Genomic DNA, 18,241 nt, shown 5'->3' with positions numbered 1-18,241 from the left:
CGCCGGGCACTGGACAGATGAGCTGACACAGCAGCTTATTAGTTACATAAACTGACCCCCTGGGGAGGAGGGCACCCCGTGCCACACAGGGCCTCACAGGGGCAGCACTTAGGTGCCGAGACGGTGAGAGGCAGGCTTCCTAGGAATGGGAGGGCCACGTGGCCCCTGGTTCCTGCAGAAGGTGTGGCTGGCTTGTTGGAATGATTCTGTGGGCTGGCAGGGAACTGAAGCCTTTTAGGGTGGGTGCTGGATGGGGGCAGCTGGTCCAGCTTATGGGGAAACCAGCAGGGCAGGGAGCCTTTCTCTCTGGGCGGGGTGCACACTTGGCAGAGCAGGGAGCTCATGCGGAGGCCTTGGGGCCCTGTGAGGCTCTGAGATGTCAAAGCAGCACTTGAATTTTTAGGTCTTGCAACAGTGTCCCCAGCAACTACAGGCAGGGGAGCAGTATAAATATGTCATTCTCTACCTTCAAGTCACTTGCCGTCTAGCTAAGGAAATGAGATATCTGTTGGGAAGGACCTGTCACCAACAATAAGGACAAAAAATGCATAGACCAAATATGTACAGATTTTAAACCACTTAGGTATACAAAGGAGGAAAAGAGCTCTTCCAAGTGAGTTAGAAGGTCCATGGGACTTAAGGTGAAAATTCTATAGGGGAGAGAAATCTGGTTGACATTTATCAGCACAACCAATGGTAAGAAAATGCAGAAGTTGACCACTTTGGTTAGACCTGATTAGAATTGTCTGTGTGTTTGGGGGCGGGGAGGGGACTGTTATAAATACAGATCCAGCCCCCACTCCTGACCTATTGAATCATCATCTTGTAGAAACAAGGCCTAGATGTATGACTTTTCAAACAAGATGTCCCAGTAATTCTTATGTACACAAAGGTCTTAGGTGAGACATTCTAGTTTATTGTAGGCACTTGAGTTTTTAGTTCAGTGTTATCAATTGTAACATAATTTAACCCATGCTTTTTAGAGTGAACTTTTTTTTTTTAATAGTTTAAGTTCTAGGGTACAAGTGCACAACGTGCAGGTTTGTTACATGTGTATGCATGTGCCATGTTGGTGTGCTGCACCCATTAACTCATCATTTACATTAGGTATATCTCCTAATGCTATCTCTCCCCCATCCCTCCACCCCACCGCAAGCCCCAGTGTGTGATGTTTCCCATCCTGTGCCCAAGTGTTCTCGTTGTTCAATTCCCACCTATGAGTGAGAACATGCAGTGTTTGGTTTTCTGTCCTTGTGATAGTTTGCTCAGAATGATGGTTTCCAGCTTCATCCATGTCCCTACAAAGGACATGAACTCATCCTTTTTTATGGCTGCATAGTGTTCCATGGTATATATGTGCCACATTTTCTTAATCCAGTCTATCATTGATGGACATTTGGGTTGGTTCCAAGTCTTTGCTATTGTGTCTTTACAGCAGCATGATTTATAATCCTTTGGGTATATACTCAGTAATGGGATGGCTGGGTCAAATGGTATTTCTAGTTCTAGATCCTTGAGGAATCGCCACACTGTCTTCCACAATGGTTAAACTAGTTTACAGTCCCACCAACACTGTAAAAGTGTTCCTATTTCTCCACATCCTCTCCAGCACCTGTTGTTTCCTGACTTTTTAATGATCGCCATTCTAACTGCTGTGAGATGGTATCTCATTGTGGTTATGATTTGCATTTCTCTGATGGCCAGTGATGATGAGCATTTTTTCATGTGTTTGTTGGCTGCATAAATGTCTTCTTTTGAGAAGTGTCTGTTCATATCCTTTGCCCACTTTTTGATGGGGTTGTTTGATTTTTTCTTGTAAATTTGTTTGAGTTCATTGTAGATTCTGGATATTAGCCCTTTGTCAGATGGGGAGATTGCAAAAATTTTCTCCCATTGTGTAGGTTGTCTGTTCACTCTGATGGTAGTTTCTTTTGCTGTGCAGAAGCTCTTTAGTTTAATTAGATCCCATTTGTCAATTTTGGCTTTTGTTGCCATTGCTTTTGGTGTTTTAGACATGAAGTCCTTGCCCACGCCTATGTCCTGAATGGTATTGCCTAGGTTTTCTTCTAGGGTTTTTATGGTTTTAGGTCTAACATTTAAGTCTTTAATCCATCTTGAATTAATTTTTGTGTAAGGTGTAAGGAAGGGATCCAGTTTCAGCTTTCTCCATATGGCTAGCCAGTTTTCCCAGCACCATTTATTAAATAGGGAATCCTTTCCCCATTTCTTGTTTTTGTCAGGTTTGTCAAAGATCAGATGGTTGTAGATGTGTGGTATTATTTCTGAGGGCTCTGTTCTGACCCATTGGTCTATATCTCTTCGGTTACAGTTACCTCCTCAAAATAGGAAGTTAAATTAGACATTTGTTAGTGCAGGATCATCTGAATGCCAACACAGTGAACTGTTCTTGCAGTTTCTCGAAAGGTTGACCAGAGATTACCATGCGACCTCACTGGTCCACTCCTAGGCGGTTCGCCAAGAGAAATGAACACAGCTGTCTACACAGAAACTAGCATAGGAATGTTCATGGCAGTACCAGCCAATTCACAGTAGCCAAAAAAGGGAAAGAACTCAAATGTCCACTATCTGGGAAATGGAAAAATAAAGTGTCTATCTATTCAACGGATTGATATTGGGCAATAGGAAGAAATAAAGTGCTGGTGCCCATTCCAACATGGGTGAAGGCTGGGAAGAGTGTACTCAGCGGGGACAGGCAGGCACCAAGCCGCACGGGTTAAGATTCCACTCATATGACAGTCCAGGAGAGGCAGACCCTAGAGACAGAAAGTAGATGAGTGGTTTCCTAGGCTGGGGGGTGAGACAGGTGGGAACTGAGTCCACACAGGTCTGGAGCTGCTTTTGGAGTGATTAAAATGCTTTGAAACCTACTGATGGTATACAACTCTGTGAATATCCTAAAAATAATTGAATCATACACTTTAAATGGGCAAATCATATGGAATGTGAATTATATTTCCAAAAAGCTGTTATTCTTAAAATGAACAGCTGCTAGATAATACGTTCCTTTCCTAAAACCCACTCTTCCATCCTCGAGGCATTGAGATTTGCTCTCAGACACAGATGAGGCATCTACCTGTGGTTTGAGACAAAGGCAGGTGGATGCGGGAAGCTCTCCAGCCTGTCCTCGGCCACACACTGTCCTACTGTCCGTCAGCCGGTTCCATGTTCACCTCTCCAGGGCACCAGCAGTGACCCGGAAGAGCTTCTTTTCTCCTTCAAGCGTAACGGTTCCTTCTTTCCCTTCAAAGTTGGTCTCACCCTCCCCCGCCACTGAAGGAAAGGGAGGCAAAGTGGGAGTGCAGCTGGAATCTGTGCCTGCTCACTCTGCTCTGTGGGAATACAGTAGAATGGAGGAGCAGGAAGCTGCGCTCTGTTTAAGTCGTCACTAAGCCTGGACTCCGTCAGGGCTGACCTTGGCCTCTTAGCTCAAGTGCAGAACTCTCCATCTCGATGACTTCACTCTCCTTGATGCAAGTATCCACGGCTGTTTATAATCCAATCCACGGTGTCCTTGAGAAACGGCTCCTGATCCATGGTTATGTGGAATAGGCTGGACATACAACTCTGTGTACAGAATCATCACGGTATTGTTAAATGTAAGAGTGACTTGAGCAGTAGTGAGGTGTGTGTGTGTGTGTGTACACACACGAGGTGGACATTGTGCCAGAAGCAAACATGCCAAAGTGAAGGGCTGACTTACAGGATTGGGGCTAGCTGTTGTCTTCTTCCCTATACTCTGTTACTGCAAGTTTTCAACAGAAATAAAATATATCTGATTTTTTTGTAATATAAAGTTATTTTTAAAATATTTTGGAACAATATGCTTGAGTAGCTAAAATTATTTTTATACTATGAAAATGATCCGTGTGGCTGGGTGTGGTAATCACACCTGTAATCCCAGCACTTTAGGGGGCAGAGGTGGGAAGATTGCCTGAGCCCAGGAGTTCAAGACTTAGGCAACATGTTAAGACCCCATCTCTACAAAAAATTTAAAAAGTCAAAAAATTAACTGGGTATGGTGGCACACACCTGTAGTCCCAGCTACTTGGGAGGCTGAGGTGGGAGGATTGCTTAAGCCCAAGATCTCAAGGCTTCAGTGAGCCGTGATTGTGCCACTGTACTCCAGTCTGGGTGACAGAGCAAGATCCTGTCAAAAAGAAAAGAAAAGAAAAGCCATATAAACATAGAAGAATAGAAACATTTTTGTTTCCTTGTGCTCCTTAAAAGTCAGCTTTAAAACTAATTGTTTTACATCTTATGCTGTTTCAGCTTTCCATAATGATCCATCACTAAAAAATAGATTTTTTTTCCAAGAATTTCATTGGAATTTATTTTCTGAAGAGAAAAATAGAAAAGCTTTGCAAATAATATTTTGCATACTTCAAAGTAGGGTAGGTCCCTGGATCTAACTGTGATGCAGCGGAGTTATGTGGAGAGGAGGCCTGGCACTAACTAGCACTAACTGGTACTAACTAGCACTTAGCCTGGGCAAGGACACCTGCTGGCCCAAAACCTTAGTTTCTTGTTTCTTCCTCATTTGTGAAAGAAGAGAGTTGACTCAAAGGGACCTCCAAGTTTGTCTCAGCTCTAAAACCTCTGCGTTCCATTAGCCCAAGTTGTTCAAGCATCTCCTACCTGTTCTCCACCCTCATAATATCCCTGATTTGTGAGATCATTAATTATCCTGAAGAATGTCAAGGAGAGAGAAGGAACGCATGGTAACAGCCGCAGGGATGCTCTCCACGTGCTGACAGCAAAACCCCGAAAGCCCAGGCGGCCGTCCAGGGAAGATGCCAGGCACGTGAATAGTCAAATGTTTTGAAAAAGAAAAATGAAAGGGGCGGGAGACCTGCAGAAGTCATTTTGAAACTCCAGCTCGTTTCTCCAAACCGTGGCTGATTGTCCTGTGCCTGGAAGTGAGGGTTATCAGTGGGAATCCTCCTAGCTCACCTCGGAGGATAATGGCTTCTGACGGCTCCATTTGATCTCCAAACAAGCTTGGAGTGTTGGGCACCCGCCTCTTTCCTTTAGAGAGGGGGCAGGTCATTTCTGAGGGAGGTCATCTGCACAGCTGCTGAGGGGGCCACGCTGCTGGGGTGCGCTCGCAACCTTGCTCCTCTCCCTCTGACCCGGCGGTGCTGCCTGTCGCCCCGGTACTTAAGGATGCCTTAAATGTGCTCGACTCCTTTAACTTGACAAAGCTTCCATATTCATGACTCAACGTGGAGTCATTACAGGTAACAGCTCTATATAATGCATTTCACATAAAATGAATTCCAAAGGGTAATATCCCCACTTCGTATTGTAAGGGAACTTGATTTAAAAGAATGTATTGCAAAGAAACGTATTCCGAACCGTGAGACCAAGAATGAACCAAGCCTCATCATCAAACAGGGCTAGTCACGCACCTTAAGAGCCGGGCTGTATTGTATGGAGCAGTAGTTCTCATCCTCAGCTGCAAGCTGGAATGGCCTGAGGGACCTTCACAAAATGCTGATGCCTGGGACCCCTCTGGGAGACTATAAGTTGGTTGCTCTGAGCGTGAGAATCCATGAAAGCTGCCTCTGCCAGTGTCTCTAAGGCACTGCCAACATGGAGAATCCCTGATACAGGGGCCAGGAACATCAAGTCCAGACCCTGGAGCTGAGTCCAGCTCTAACCCCATGAGCTGTGTCACCTTGGGGTGCCTCTCCTGGCCTCAGTGTCCCCCTGCTGAAAGTGGGATAGGATGTATTAATAGATAACTGCCACACATCATTGCCCATGTGAGGCTCTCCCTTGTTAGAGAGTGCAGAGTGCTGCCGGCTCAAGCAAAGGCTCGGGAAGTGTAAGCTGTGTTCACCTTCAGCCCTTTTCTCCATGAAGACTGCTTGGCTTTGGAGCTGTGTTAGGACTTTCCTGGTTGAGGTTTTGTTTCGATCTGCTGAGTAGGGATATGGGGAGGAAGTTAGATGCCACCTGGTTAGAAAGAATGATGTCTGGGTTCAGCTGTAATACGTCCAGTTACAATATGAAAGGTCTGTGATCATGTTCATGACTAAAGGTGGCCGGTGCCTGCATGGAGATCACAGATGCGCCCTTCTGCAGCAGGGCTCGCTGTGTGGAATTCCTTCGTCTCGGTAGGCGCTCTCCGCAATGTGGAATGAGCTGCTTACGTGAAATATTTCTTGGTAATGATGATTTTTCTGATAGGACTGCACCTGGGTTTTCATGCCTAACTAGTTTTCAAGCATTTTCCCTGCAAGTCAACTTTCTCAGCCTGGAGGAGATATGCATTCCCTTCCTGGAAGGAAATAAGCTGTGTTCAGTTGTTTGTAAAGGAGAAAATAAAATCATTCGAGCAGAATCTCTCTGTTTAAGCAAGTCAAGTCACTGATGGTTATGCTGGTGTGTGTTTTTGGCAGCTGTGTGGTGGGTCACTCTCATGGCACCCACGGCAGTCAGGAGATGCTGGAATGGGCCTAGGCAGCACAGTCCGAGCTTGGCAACATGTCAAGGCCCCCTCTGTCCTTCCTGTAAGCAGTGGAGCACGTCCTGTAAGATGGGATCACTGCAGAGGCACTGGGAATGCAGAGCTGTATGTAGTGACCCGCATAGACAGGTATCAATGACAGCATCTTGAAATAGAACCTCCTCGGAGTTAGCCCGTCTGGCTCCAAACCCCAGAATGTTATTTTCAGCACCTCTTTATTTGTTTTCCTCTCTTATGCTGAGATGCTTCGTTAGAAGGCACTGAGTCACTCAGAAACTCAGCTCCGATCAATCTGGTAGCTTGAACAGATTGTATTTCCATAATATGCTAATTCATTTATGTCATTTGATTCCCATTTGGATGACTTCAGATTCCCAGGGGAGAAAAAAGTAAGGAAAATTCTAAGCACAATTTTGCCCTCTCGTAAGAGGGGAGGACTGTTATTATTGTTATTATATTTTTATAAATCATCATCTTTATTTACGAATGATGAAACTAAGGCACAAGGCAGCAAAGTTACTCAAAAGCATATTGTTTGGAAGTGGTGAAGGTCAGAATCCTGTGCTTATCCCAAGATAACTCCCGGGGTCCCCAGGCCTCCCTGGGCCAGCCCCATCCTCACCAGATGACAGACTCCCTGCATTTCTTCAGCAAGAAGCTACATCCCTGCTCATTGTACTAAAGGTGTTTACTCTTCAAGGGATTCATTTCCCATTTAATTGCATAAAATGACAAACAAAATGAAAATGTCTCCTCCTTAAGCCATCTTTGACTTCTGTCTTTCTCAAGCCCTTTGTAAGGTGCGATCTCAGTCTGTCCCTTGCATTTCAGGTAAACATCACCCTTATCTAACAGGCATCTGATTTATTACAGATACACCCGCCTCTGTATGGTGGAGTCCTCTCTGTGTTTATTACCAGAGTTGCATTTCTTGAATTACAGATATTCAAGAAGGAGGAAATAGATTTTTTTCATTACTTGTCATCTTTAATACCTGTGCAGTGTAAGTACTTAAGAGTAATGGGCTTAAGATTTTTCTGCACAAAGATTCTCTATTAAAGAAGTCAGTTAAGTAACCACATCAGTCTTTTTAAAAATACTTGAGTATAGAAGAATAAAGACACCGTTTGGGGAGTCATGCCCATTCTGGTAATCAGTGTGGTTAACTTTTCTTATTATTATTTATGGTTTTCTTCTCTTCCTTTATTTGTGGAGTAATTAACTGTAAAAAGTTTGCCCCCCAAAAGTTTAGCAACACAATGGCTCATGGAAGCCTGTTTTTTACTATGAATTAAACCTTTGAAAGCTAAAAGATATTGTGGGAAGAAGGACTTTTATTCTGCATCTGGGAGACTGCTCGGGATATAATTTCAGGCTCAATAGCCTTTTTGGGGGTAAAGAAAGGAAGTCTCAGGCAATGGCCACCCAGTGGGGGAGACTGAGCTTAGCACAGCCCACACTCTTCAGTGCTGGTAAGTCTCAGGCTAAAGTGTGTCTGTCAGCTCAGTCTTCAAAATCCCTCCAGTTGCGCTGCATCAAACACAAAGCATCATTGAGCCTCTGACTGCCAGGCCTTCAGGTCACCAAGGCCGTCTGCATATGCTCAGCCCCCTACAGAGGTGTGTGCAGAAGCCAAGGTCCTGTGGGCTTGTGGCAGCAGAGCTATTGGCACTGCACGGTCAGTGCAGCATTCACTACGTCCCCAACACAGTGGTTTCCTAAGGTGCATTTACACAGCCATTTCTCATCTTCACAGCAGCTGACAGAATTGCATTTAATTTAATTTTATCTTAACCTTAATTTTCTTTTGTATTATCACCTAGATAGAACAGAACAGAGCAGTATGCTATAATATGATACAATATGTGTCTTAGTTCGTTCAGGCAGATATCACAGAACATCATAGATTGTGTGGCTTCTAAACAACAGAAATTTTTTTCTCACAGTTCTGCCACAAGTCCAAGATCCAGGCTGTGTCGGATTTCGTGCCTGGGGAGGGCTGCTGCCTGGTTCACAGCCATCTTCTGACTGTGTCCTCACTTGATGGAAGGCATGAATGAGCTCTCTGGGGTCTCATTTCTAAGGGCACTAATCCCATGCATAAGGGCTCCACCCTTCTGACCTAATCACCTCCCAGAGGCCCCACCTAAAACCATCACACTGGGGGTTAGGTTTCAACATATGAATTTAGTGGGGGGAACATACACAGTCTATAGCGTTCCACCCCAGTCCCTAAAATTCATATCTTTCCCACATTCATCCCATCTCCATAGCCTCTGCTTCATTCCCACATCAACTCAAGTCTAAAGTCCAACATCTCATTCAAATCATATGGTTTCCTCTGATCCCCAATGTCAGTATCTCTGTGATCTCTCTGTGTTAGTGAGATCCAAGGTACAATTCATCCTGACCGCAATCACCCTCCAGCTGTGAGCCTATGAAACCACACGAGCTCTGTGCCTTAAAAATCCAGTGGTGGGACCAGCATATGACAGACATGTTCTTTCCGAAAGGAGAAATAGGAAAGAAAAGGAGTAACAGGTCCCAAGTAAGTCTAAAACCCAACAGGGAAAATAACATGGAACCTCAGGACTCCAGAATAATCCTCTTTGACTAGATGCTGTGCCCTCCAGACCCACTGGAGCCGGGGTCCTGCCTTTTGGACATACCGAGTTGGTGGTCCTGCCCCAGAGCTTTGCAGGGCAGGGGTCGGCTCTCCAAGTCCCTGGCCCCACAGCTTCAGGTGGCCTCTCACAGCTTTGGGTGACCCAATCCAGTGTAGTTGGATGGCCCCACAGTGGTTCTGTGCCTAGACCCCAACCTTTGAAATTTAGGTAGAGGCAGCCACACTCCCAAGGCTCCTGTACTCCCCATGGTGGGGAAAAGAGAACCACACAGTCACTGCCAGCCTTTGCCACCTGCTCCCTCCAGAGGGCAACTGCTGGGGCTCACAGGGCACCAGGGTCTGCCCAAGGCAGAGCTGCACCCGGAACAGCCAGGGACAGCAGTGCTGGAGGGTGGGCAGCCCATAATGTGAGGCAGTGCCCTTGCAGTCCCAGGCACGAGTAGCCCCTACTTTTAAATCATTCTACCCTGGGGCTCTTGTGCCTGGCCTGACATGGGTGGGCAGCCCTGATGCTCTCTGAGTTGGCTGCAGGGTCATGTTTCTGTTGCCTTGGAGAATCGCTGCCGGCTTCTGTGGAGATGGCTGGTCTGTACTGACTTCCTATCAGCATTCAGGATTCCTTAGTTATTCCCTAAGAAGATGTAGGCCTTCTCTACAGCTCTCCTTTTCTTTCTGAGTGCTTACCAGAATCACATTGAAAGGTCTGCTCATGGCAAGATAGGCCTTTTCTAGCTGTATCTCAGAACTCTTCCAGCCTCTACCCATTACCCAGTTCCAAAGCTACTTCTACATTCTTAGGTTTTATTATAGGGGCATCCCACTTCTGGGTACCAAATTCTGTATTATTCAGGATTTTCCAGAGTAACACAACCAACAGGATGGATATACATTTCTTAGGGGGAGATTTATTACAGGAATCAGCTCACATGGGTATGAAGGCTGAGAAGCCCCAGGAGCTTCTGTCTGCAAGCTGGAGAACCAGGAAGGCTGGGGTGTCATTCAGTTCAAATCCAAAGGTCTGAGAACCAGGAGAGCTGGTGGCATAAGCTCCAGTCTGAATTCAAAGTCCCGAGAACCAGGAGAGCTGGTGGTATAAGTTCCAGTCTGAATTCGAAGTCCTGAGAACTTGGTGTGGGGAGAGCAGAGCAATGGTTTAAGTCTCAGTCCAAGAACCAGGCACTGATGTCCGAGGGCTGGAAAACATGCATGTCCCAGTTCAACAGGGAGCAGATTCCTCTCCCACTGCTTTTTTGTTCTATTCCGGCCCTCAGTGGACTGGATGGTGCCTGCCCATATAGGGGAGGGTGATCTTTACTCAGTCCACCAATTCAAATGCTGATGTCTTCCAGAAACGCCCTCACACACACACACAGAAATCATGGTTCACCAGCTCTCTGGGCATCTCTTAGCCCAGTCAAGTTGACACATAAAACTAACCACCACAATATGCTATATAATGCAATATACATATAATGTCTATTGGTGGAGATCATTTAAAAATCAGAAACACAAATGCAGGCATTGCTGCCTGAAAAGAGGCACCTTGAAGAGGGGTTCCAGAAAGTAGCTCTAGTTGCGTATCATATATCCTATGCCTGCCAGGATAATCTCACAAAGTGCTTCCTCCTATGTTTTCCTGGGAGGGAAACCAGTGTGCCCTTCACAGTGGGGTGAACCTGTTGGTGCCTCCACAACCATCTCAGCCCCCCAGGGATTGTCTTGGGGCCTTGACAGGTGAAGAGCACATGGCAGTTAGAGCTGGTACCAGTAGGCACAGGTTGCTGAAGACAGCAAAGTAAACAACGGAAACCACGTCATCCAAACCCGAAACGTGGCAGATTGGCCACAAATAGAGGGCTGATTTGAAGGACAATGATATTTTAACTCATCCCCAGTGCCTACCATTTATTAGCGAATCTCAAGATAGCCTAGAACATTTATTCTTTTCACATCTATAGTAGCAACCCCCAGTCAACTCCAGACTAACCTGTTAAGTACCAGAGAATAAACATCACAGAGAGGCTATAGCCTGGCCCAAGTGGCCTGGCTCCAGAGTCTCCAGTAGTCTAGAACTACCCAACAGGAAATTGTTGCTGACATTTCTGAAGAAACCTCTTCACTTGGTTTTCTTTGTTATACATCTAGATCTTAGAAATGAAAACTCCTTGGACTCCCTGGCTGTCAAAGAGGCGGCTTGTACGTACTCAGCATCAGAAAATGAAACATTTGCTTTCACTGTCTGTTTCTTAGTGGAAGAATCACTCCATGGCTGTCAGTTGGCAGATCCATGGTTCCAACTCTCTCATTCCATCCCTGGATATGGGCCATAAATGACCGACACCACCTAGGGTGGGCAATGGTGAGGTCAGTGGATTGCAGCTCTGCCCAGCAAAGCTAGAATTTGCACAGACCTGAACATCTTCCCTAATCCCTCTTGAAGAGCCATTTCCAGTCCTAGCATTTCATATGCTGAGGGCATTGCTCGGTGCGATGACTGTCCTTGTCCCTTGACATCTTGTTTAGTTTGTCCTTGCGTTCATATATGGAAACTAGGCATGGTCAGTTACACAGTGTTGTCAGCAGTAATACAGCCCTGCCCTGGAATGAGCACATCCTTTTCCTGTTTTCTGCCACCCTAAACCCAACGTATACTTGTGTTAGGCCACATTGTGCCCGGGGAGTCAACTGTACAGAACATTCTTATAAAAACGTCTTCCCTGCACTGATGGGTTTAATCTGGAATACGTTGCGTTCACTGTCAGGGCTGGATTCTCCGTTTATTTATTATTATAAGCATAATGATAGTATTTGGATATTGTATTTATTTTGGCTTTTGACCTTTTTTCTGCTTGTTTAAGATAACCATATTTTTTTGTTTGCCTTTTAATTTTATAATCTTTTTGAACGGCCAATTTGTAAATATTTTGTAACTGTCTATCTTTCCTGTGTTATTTCTTCCATGGTTTATATTTAAAAAACAAAAAAGATTCCCCATCCAGGCACCAGATAAGTGTTCACCTTTTTTATAATTTTTTTTTTTTTTTTTAGGCAGTGTTTTACTCCTGTCACCCAGCCTCAACTTCTCAGGCTCAAGAGATTCTCCCACCTCAGCCTCCCAAGTAGCTAGGGCTGCAGGTGCATGCCACCATTCCTGGCTAATTTTTTGTATTTTTAGTAGAGACAGGGTTTTACCATGTTGCTCAGGTGCCAAGACCAGCTCAGTCGTGGAGACCCTAACCCAGCAGCACTAGAGGAATTAAAGACACACACACAGAAATATAGCATGTGGAGTGGGAAATCAGGGGTCTCACAGCCTTCAGAGCTAAGAGCCTTGAACAGAGATTTACCCACATATTTACTGACAGCAAGCCAGTCATAAGATTTACTAAAAGTATTCCTTATGGGAAATAAAGGGATGGGCCCAAATAAAAGGATGGCACTGGCTAGTTATCTGCAGCAGGAACAGGTCCTTAAGGCACAGATCACTCATGCTGTTGTTTGTGGTTTAAGAACACCTTAAGTGGTTTTCCACCCTGGGTGGGCCATGGTGTCAAGGCCATCACGAGCATGTCACAGTGCTGCAGAGATTTTGTTTATGGCCAGTTTTGGGGCCAGTTTATGTCCAGATTTGGGGGCCTGTTCCCAACACTCAGGCTTGTCTCCAACTCTTGGGCTCAAGCAATCCACCCACCTCAGCCTCCCAAAATATTGGGATTACAGGTATAAGCCACTGTGCCTGGCCAGCTTTGTGTTTTTTTGTTTTTTTGTTTTTAAGTAATTCTTTAATAGATCTGGGATTTATTTTAGTGTAAGATATAGGGAGGAGACCTATTTTTTTTTTTTTACTGTAACTAGATAGTCCCTTCAAAATTTGAATATAAGACATCTATCTTTCTCTAATTTTTCACCAGACTTACCAAATTTTCCTTACCAATGCCATAAAGTGAGACATGTAGCTAAACAATATTCTTCATTCCAAATGGATGTGAATTCAATAACATCAGTCCTATTTAGAGGATTTTTAGATGCTCTTACCCAGAGTCAAAGACCAAGCTTTGCAAGGAGATGGCAAGATGGAATAGGAACCCCCCTTTTCTGTGCCATGCTGCTTCACCAGGTCTCAGCTTTAGAGCATGCAGGGCCTGGCAGATGGAACAGGGACTTCACCCAGAAGAGGAGGCACATTGGGGTGACGGACGGCCTGCCCTCCCGCGGACCCTGCCGCGCCTGGATCTGCTCTGCTGAGATAAAGGGCACAGTGTAGGAAGCCTGGCCACATGCATCTCATGAGGATTTCCCCGTGTGGAAGCCTTCTGAGTCTAGGATGTGGCAGAGCCTATGGGTCCTCAATGGCAGCCCCGTTTGCTGTGTGATGTGTGACAGAGAAATTTTCCTTATTGACTTTAACTTTATTTGATGCCAGCAGGCAGCTCAGAGAGAGAGAGGCTTGTTGTTTAATCATCCTAGAAGGGGCAGCCTCCCCACCCCTCCCACTGTGTGCGGTCACTCCCCGCCTCCCCACCCCCGGCTTCCTGCAGAGCCCGCCTGCGTTCGTTCGTTCGTGAGCCCTGTGTCTTCTGCCCAGGCCTTTGCTTTTCCTTTGAAGAAATCTTTCTGACTCTACTGTGTCCTTTCTTCCTTTGGGGTCTTTGTGCTGAGTGAATAGATTCCAGGTTTGCTTTCATTAACTCCCTGAAACTCTTTGGTGCTCACACTGGCTGTAGCTATTGGAGGCTGTAACAGGGGAGAGGTGGGCAATGGAGATGTGAACCCCCAAAATCTCAGACAGGTCTCAGTTAATTTAAGAAGTTTATGCCAAGGTTGAGGACATGCACCTGTGACAGCCTCAAGAGGTCCTGACAGCATGTGCCCAAGGTGGTCAGGGCACTGTTTGGTTTTGTACATTCTAGGGAGACATAAGACATCAATCAACACACGTGTGATGAACATTGGTTCAGTCTGGAAAGGTTGGACAACTCAAAGCAAAGGTGGGAAGACTTTCCAGTCTTCAGCGGGGAGGGGGCTTCCGGGTCATAGGTAGATGAGAGACAAATGGTCGCATTCTTCTGAGTTTCTGACTAGCCTCTCCAAAGGAGGCAATCAGATCTGCGTTTATCTCAGTGAGCAGAGGGGTGACTTTGAATAGAATGGGAGGCAGGCTTGCCCTAAGCAGCTCCCAGCTTGACTTTTCCCTTTAGCTTATTGATGTGGGGGCCCCAGGATTTATTTTCCTTTCACAGAGACATTCTTTGTAACATCTTCCCTGTGAATCATTTTGCTTTTCCTCCCTACATTCATTCTCCTCTGCTGCAGAGCCAGGGTAGTAGATACAAGAGCTCCATCCAGCAATCTCCAGCATGTGTTGAGAGCATCCTAATGACGTCACACCGATGCTGATATGAGGTTTTGCCCTTCGGAGTGTCCTCTCCGGTGCATAACTGCAGTCGTGTGTAATAAAACAAGCTGTCTTATTTTTATCTACATCAAGAACTATTTTTTCAAGAATGAATGGATAAAATGTTTTAATAAAAAAGTGTATCAGAGCTTCTAAAAGTCACACCAAGGGGTTACACAGATGCTGACTTCACTCACCCAACACATCACAGACCCAGCTGCGGGCCCCTCCCCGGGGATGAGCGATGTCCTCATCACGTTGTCCCTGATGAATCGGCCATGAGTCACGCAACTCCACCAGCGGCCTCCTGCAGTCCCCACCTGGTGGACTGTCTTGAGCATCTGCTGCCACCAAACACTTCTTTCACATTTCCTGATTTCTCTGTCTGTCTCCTCCGGGTCTTCCCGCTGCAGACCACATCATGGTGCATCCTCTCTCCCTCCTTCCCCAGAACAACAGTACCCTCACCGAGGTCCTCACCATGGTCCTACTGTCATCCTACATATCCTCCGGTGGTCCTCGGGCACGCTTGGCTGCTGCTGTGGGGTGGGCGTTCGCATCTGTATTTCCAGCAAAGCTCCAAACCAAGTCTTTTCCTGAGACCCTCATGTCCCCAGCACTCGACAGGCCGAGAATGCAGGTGGCCTCTTCTCTCCCTGCCCACCACCTAACTTCTCTCCTGTCTAATTTCTCCACCGGTTGCCCAGGCAGAGGGCTAGGACGATGCAGGTCCCTTCTTTTTATTCTCAGCAGCTGAGAGGTCCTGAGGTCTCAGTTCTCCCTCCTCCAGGCCAGATCTGTCCTTCCACAGGGCTGGATAGCAGTATCCTTTTGCCCCATTCTAGCCACGTTGTCCATTCCGGCCATGTTGCTATTGCGTCCTCCACATGACCTCTTAAATCTAGAGGCCCCCATGTCCCTGCTCGCAGGCCTCATCAGTGTGGCACTGCAGCTCTGTGCGCCAGCCTACCCGCATCCCTGAGGGTACCCCAGCCGCCACCCTACAGGGCCATCCCTTGGCCTGTATCCTCCTGCCCAAGCACCTGGAGGCTCCTGGGTCCCCTGTAAGGCTTAGCCCCTCCTCTGTGAAAACCTCCCAGGCCGTTTCCAGTTCCCCCAGCATGCACAGCTCCCCCAGCACGCACAGCTCCCCCAGCACACAAGGGGTGGGACTGGTCACCCTCTGGTGGCCCCTTGCTGCCATCGCCACAGGGCGTCTCCCCACTGAGCTCTCACTTCCTGGAGGGTAAAGCCTGCCTCGTCACATTCCAAACACCCAGCACAAAGAAGACTGAGAAGTAGTGATGGGAAAGGAGTGGGCCCAGGAGAAGAGGTGGGGGAGGAAGGAATTTGAGGCCAAGCGGCAAGAATTGTGACCTCACCATTCAGCTGTCTGATTTGCAAAAGGGCTAGGAAGGCCGAGCCTACCTTTGCTCCCACATCTCCCCAAAATCTGCGATCCTATGGCCTATTTTCCAGTTCACCCACATAGAGAAGAAAAACTACCCTGACCAGCACACAGAATCCAGATCACTAAGACATGAACTCACAAATGATAAACAGGAGCGGGTGCAAGACTAAATTCTGCAGGAGAGCCTTCTGAAAAGGTTTGTACACAGTGACTACAATCAGAGAGGAAGAAAAGAATCTCTAAACTCCGGGGTCATTACTCTAGAGAGAAAATCATAGCCAGGGATACGAAATTGTATTCTTTGAAAGTGTTCTACGCTATCCTGGCTTCTGAACACAGTGCTCCACTTGAACGACTGGGGCAGTGGTTTCCATTCATGGCCCCTCTCATTAAATCTCCTTCAGCCCAGGTTGCTTGCTTCCCCCTTTTCCTCCCCAGCAGTTTGTCTTCTGTGCCGCAGTCCATGCTGCCCCTGTGTGCAGTGAGGACAGTGCTCGCATGCTGGCTGGGACGTACACCAGGCCTTCACCCAGTGGAGGGGGGCAGGCAAGGGTCTGCTTCCTCCAGGCTACCAGGAACTATCTAACTTTGAGCAATGCTTTTTACTGCAGTGTGCATGTTTCCTCTTCTGTAAGAACATGGGGTTGAATTGCATGCTCCCCAAGGTCTTTTAAGCAATAAAATCCTGATTCCGTTAGTTGAGGCAGAAGAAGGACCTCCTGTGTCCCCTTGGGCATAAGTGATAAGCAGTCGCTCCCGCACCCTCCACCTTGCTGTTTTGGTCTCAAGGGATTAGGAACTGCGAGGACCACTGGGGAGGGAGGTGCTGAGGTTTAGGGGAGACACTAGTATCCCCCAGCTCTGCCCACAGCACTGCCTGCTGGGTGCCTACTCTATGCCTGTCTAGACTGTAAGGCAAGCTTGTCCAACCCACAGCTTGTGGGCTACATGGGGCCCAGGATAGCTTTTAATGCAGCCCAACGCAAATTCGTAAACTTTCTTAAAAGATTATGAGATTTTTTGTGATGTTTTAAAGCTCATCAGCTATCGCTAGTGTTAGTGTATTTTATGTGTGGCTCAAGACAGTTCTTCTGATGTGGCCCAGGGACGTCAAAAGATTGGACCCCCCTGCTCTAAGGAATGTCACAGGACCACTGTAATGACAAGGGTCTGGGGTTAGAAGAGGGATGGGCAGAGCAGTGGAACAGCAAGGAGAGATCAGAAAAAAAGAGGAAAAAAGCGGGGATCTGAGCATATAATAAAGGTGTCACTGCAATGACACCTGAAGCGGCACAGTGTGGGCGGGCCCCGTGTTGTTGTGGCACACGCATCACTGCACAGGTTTCTCAGGCAGCCCCAGGAGGTGGGAGCCATCTCATTCGGTTTGTATATGAGGAAACCAAAGCCAAGAGTAGGGCACAGTGACACTGACAGTGAGCTGAGGTGCAGGACCACACACCACGGTCACCACCTGGGCCCCAGGAGACACTATTACAGACCAAATGGGAAAGCAAAACTGTCCCAACACCAAAGACAAAGGTGGACTTCAGACAGCCTGAATCCTAGGTGTGAGTATTAAAACCAGGAGTTGAGACAGTGAAACTCAGGGACCCAGGAATGAGGAAGGACTTTCTCTTTTTAACTGGTAAGACATATATAACATAATATTGATCACTTTAACCATTTGTAAGTGAACAGTTCAGTGATGTCAATACATTCACAATGTTGTCCTCACCAATATTATACCCAAAACCTTTTTATCATCCCAAATGGAAACAGTGACTTCCCATTCTCCCTCTTCCAGCTCCTGGTCACCACGATTCTGCTTTCTGTCTCTCTGATTCTAGCTATTCTGGGCAACCCTTATAAGTGGGATCATACAATAGTTGTCCTCTTGTGTCTGGCTTATTTCACTTAGCATAATGTCCTGAGGTTTCATTCATATCGTGTGTTAGAGTTTTACTCTTTTTTAGAGCTGACTAATATCCCATCGTGCGTGTGTGTGTGTTTGTGTACGTGTGTGTGTGTTTGTGTACGTGTGTGTGTATTTACTACAGCATCACAGTTTGTTCATCCATCTGTTGATGGACACTTGGGTTGCTTCCTCCTTTTCTGTTGTAAATAATGCTGCCATGAACATGGGTGGATGAACCTGTTCAAATCCATACTTTCAGTTTTTTTGGATGTGTATCCTATGAGCAGAGTTGCTGGGTCGCACAGTAATTCTTCTTCTTTGTGAGGAACTACCAAGCTATTTTCCTCAGTGACTGCACCATTTTACACTGTCATCAGCAATGCACAATGGTTCCAAGTTCT

At 46.6% G+C, this 18,241-nt stretch overlaps 1 protein-coding gene across 5 annotated transcripts in view; it reads left to right on the top strand.

Moving 5' to 3' along the window:
• RPS6KA2 (ribosomal protein S6 kinase A2) overlaps positions 1-18,241 on the top strand; it is a 445,645-nt gene that overhangs the window by 330,402 nt on the left and 97,002 nt on the right. Inside the window, exon 1 of one of the 5 annotated variants that reach the window (XM_030809962.1) lies at positions 12,190-12,238. The exons of the other annotated variants lie outside the window; for them this stretch is intronic. The gene's annotated coding sequence lies outside the window, so the exon portion shown is untranslated. Of the gene's footprint in view, positions 1-12,189; positions 12,239-18,241 lie in introns of those variants that run through there. 5 annotated transcript variants of the gene reach the window in all.

This window comes from Nomascus leucogenys, chromosome 3 (assembly GCF_006542625.1).
Source record: "Nomascus leucogenys isolate Asia chromosome 3, Asia_NLE_v1, whole genome shotgun sequence".
Taxonomy (NCBI): Eukaryota; Metazoa; Chordata; class Mammalia; order Primates; family Hylobatidae; genus Nomascus; species Nomascus leucogenys.
The sequence above is the reverse complement of the archived record's forward strand: the minus strand, read 5'-3'. Positions and strand labels throughout refer to the sequence as shown.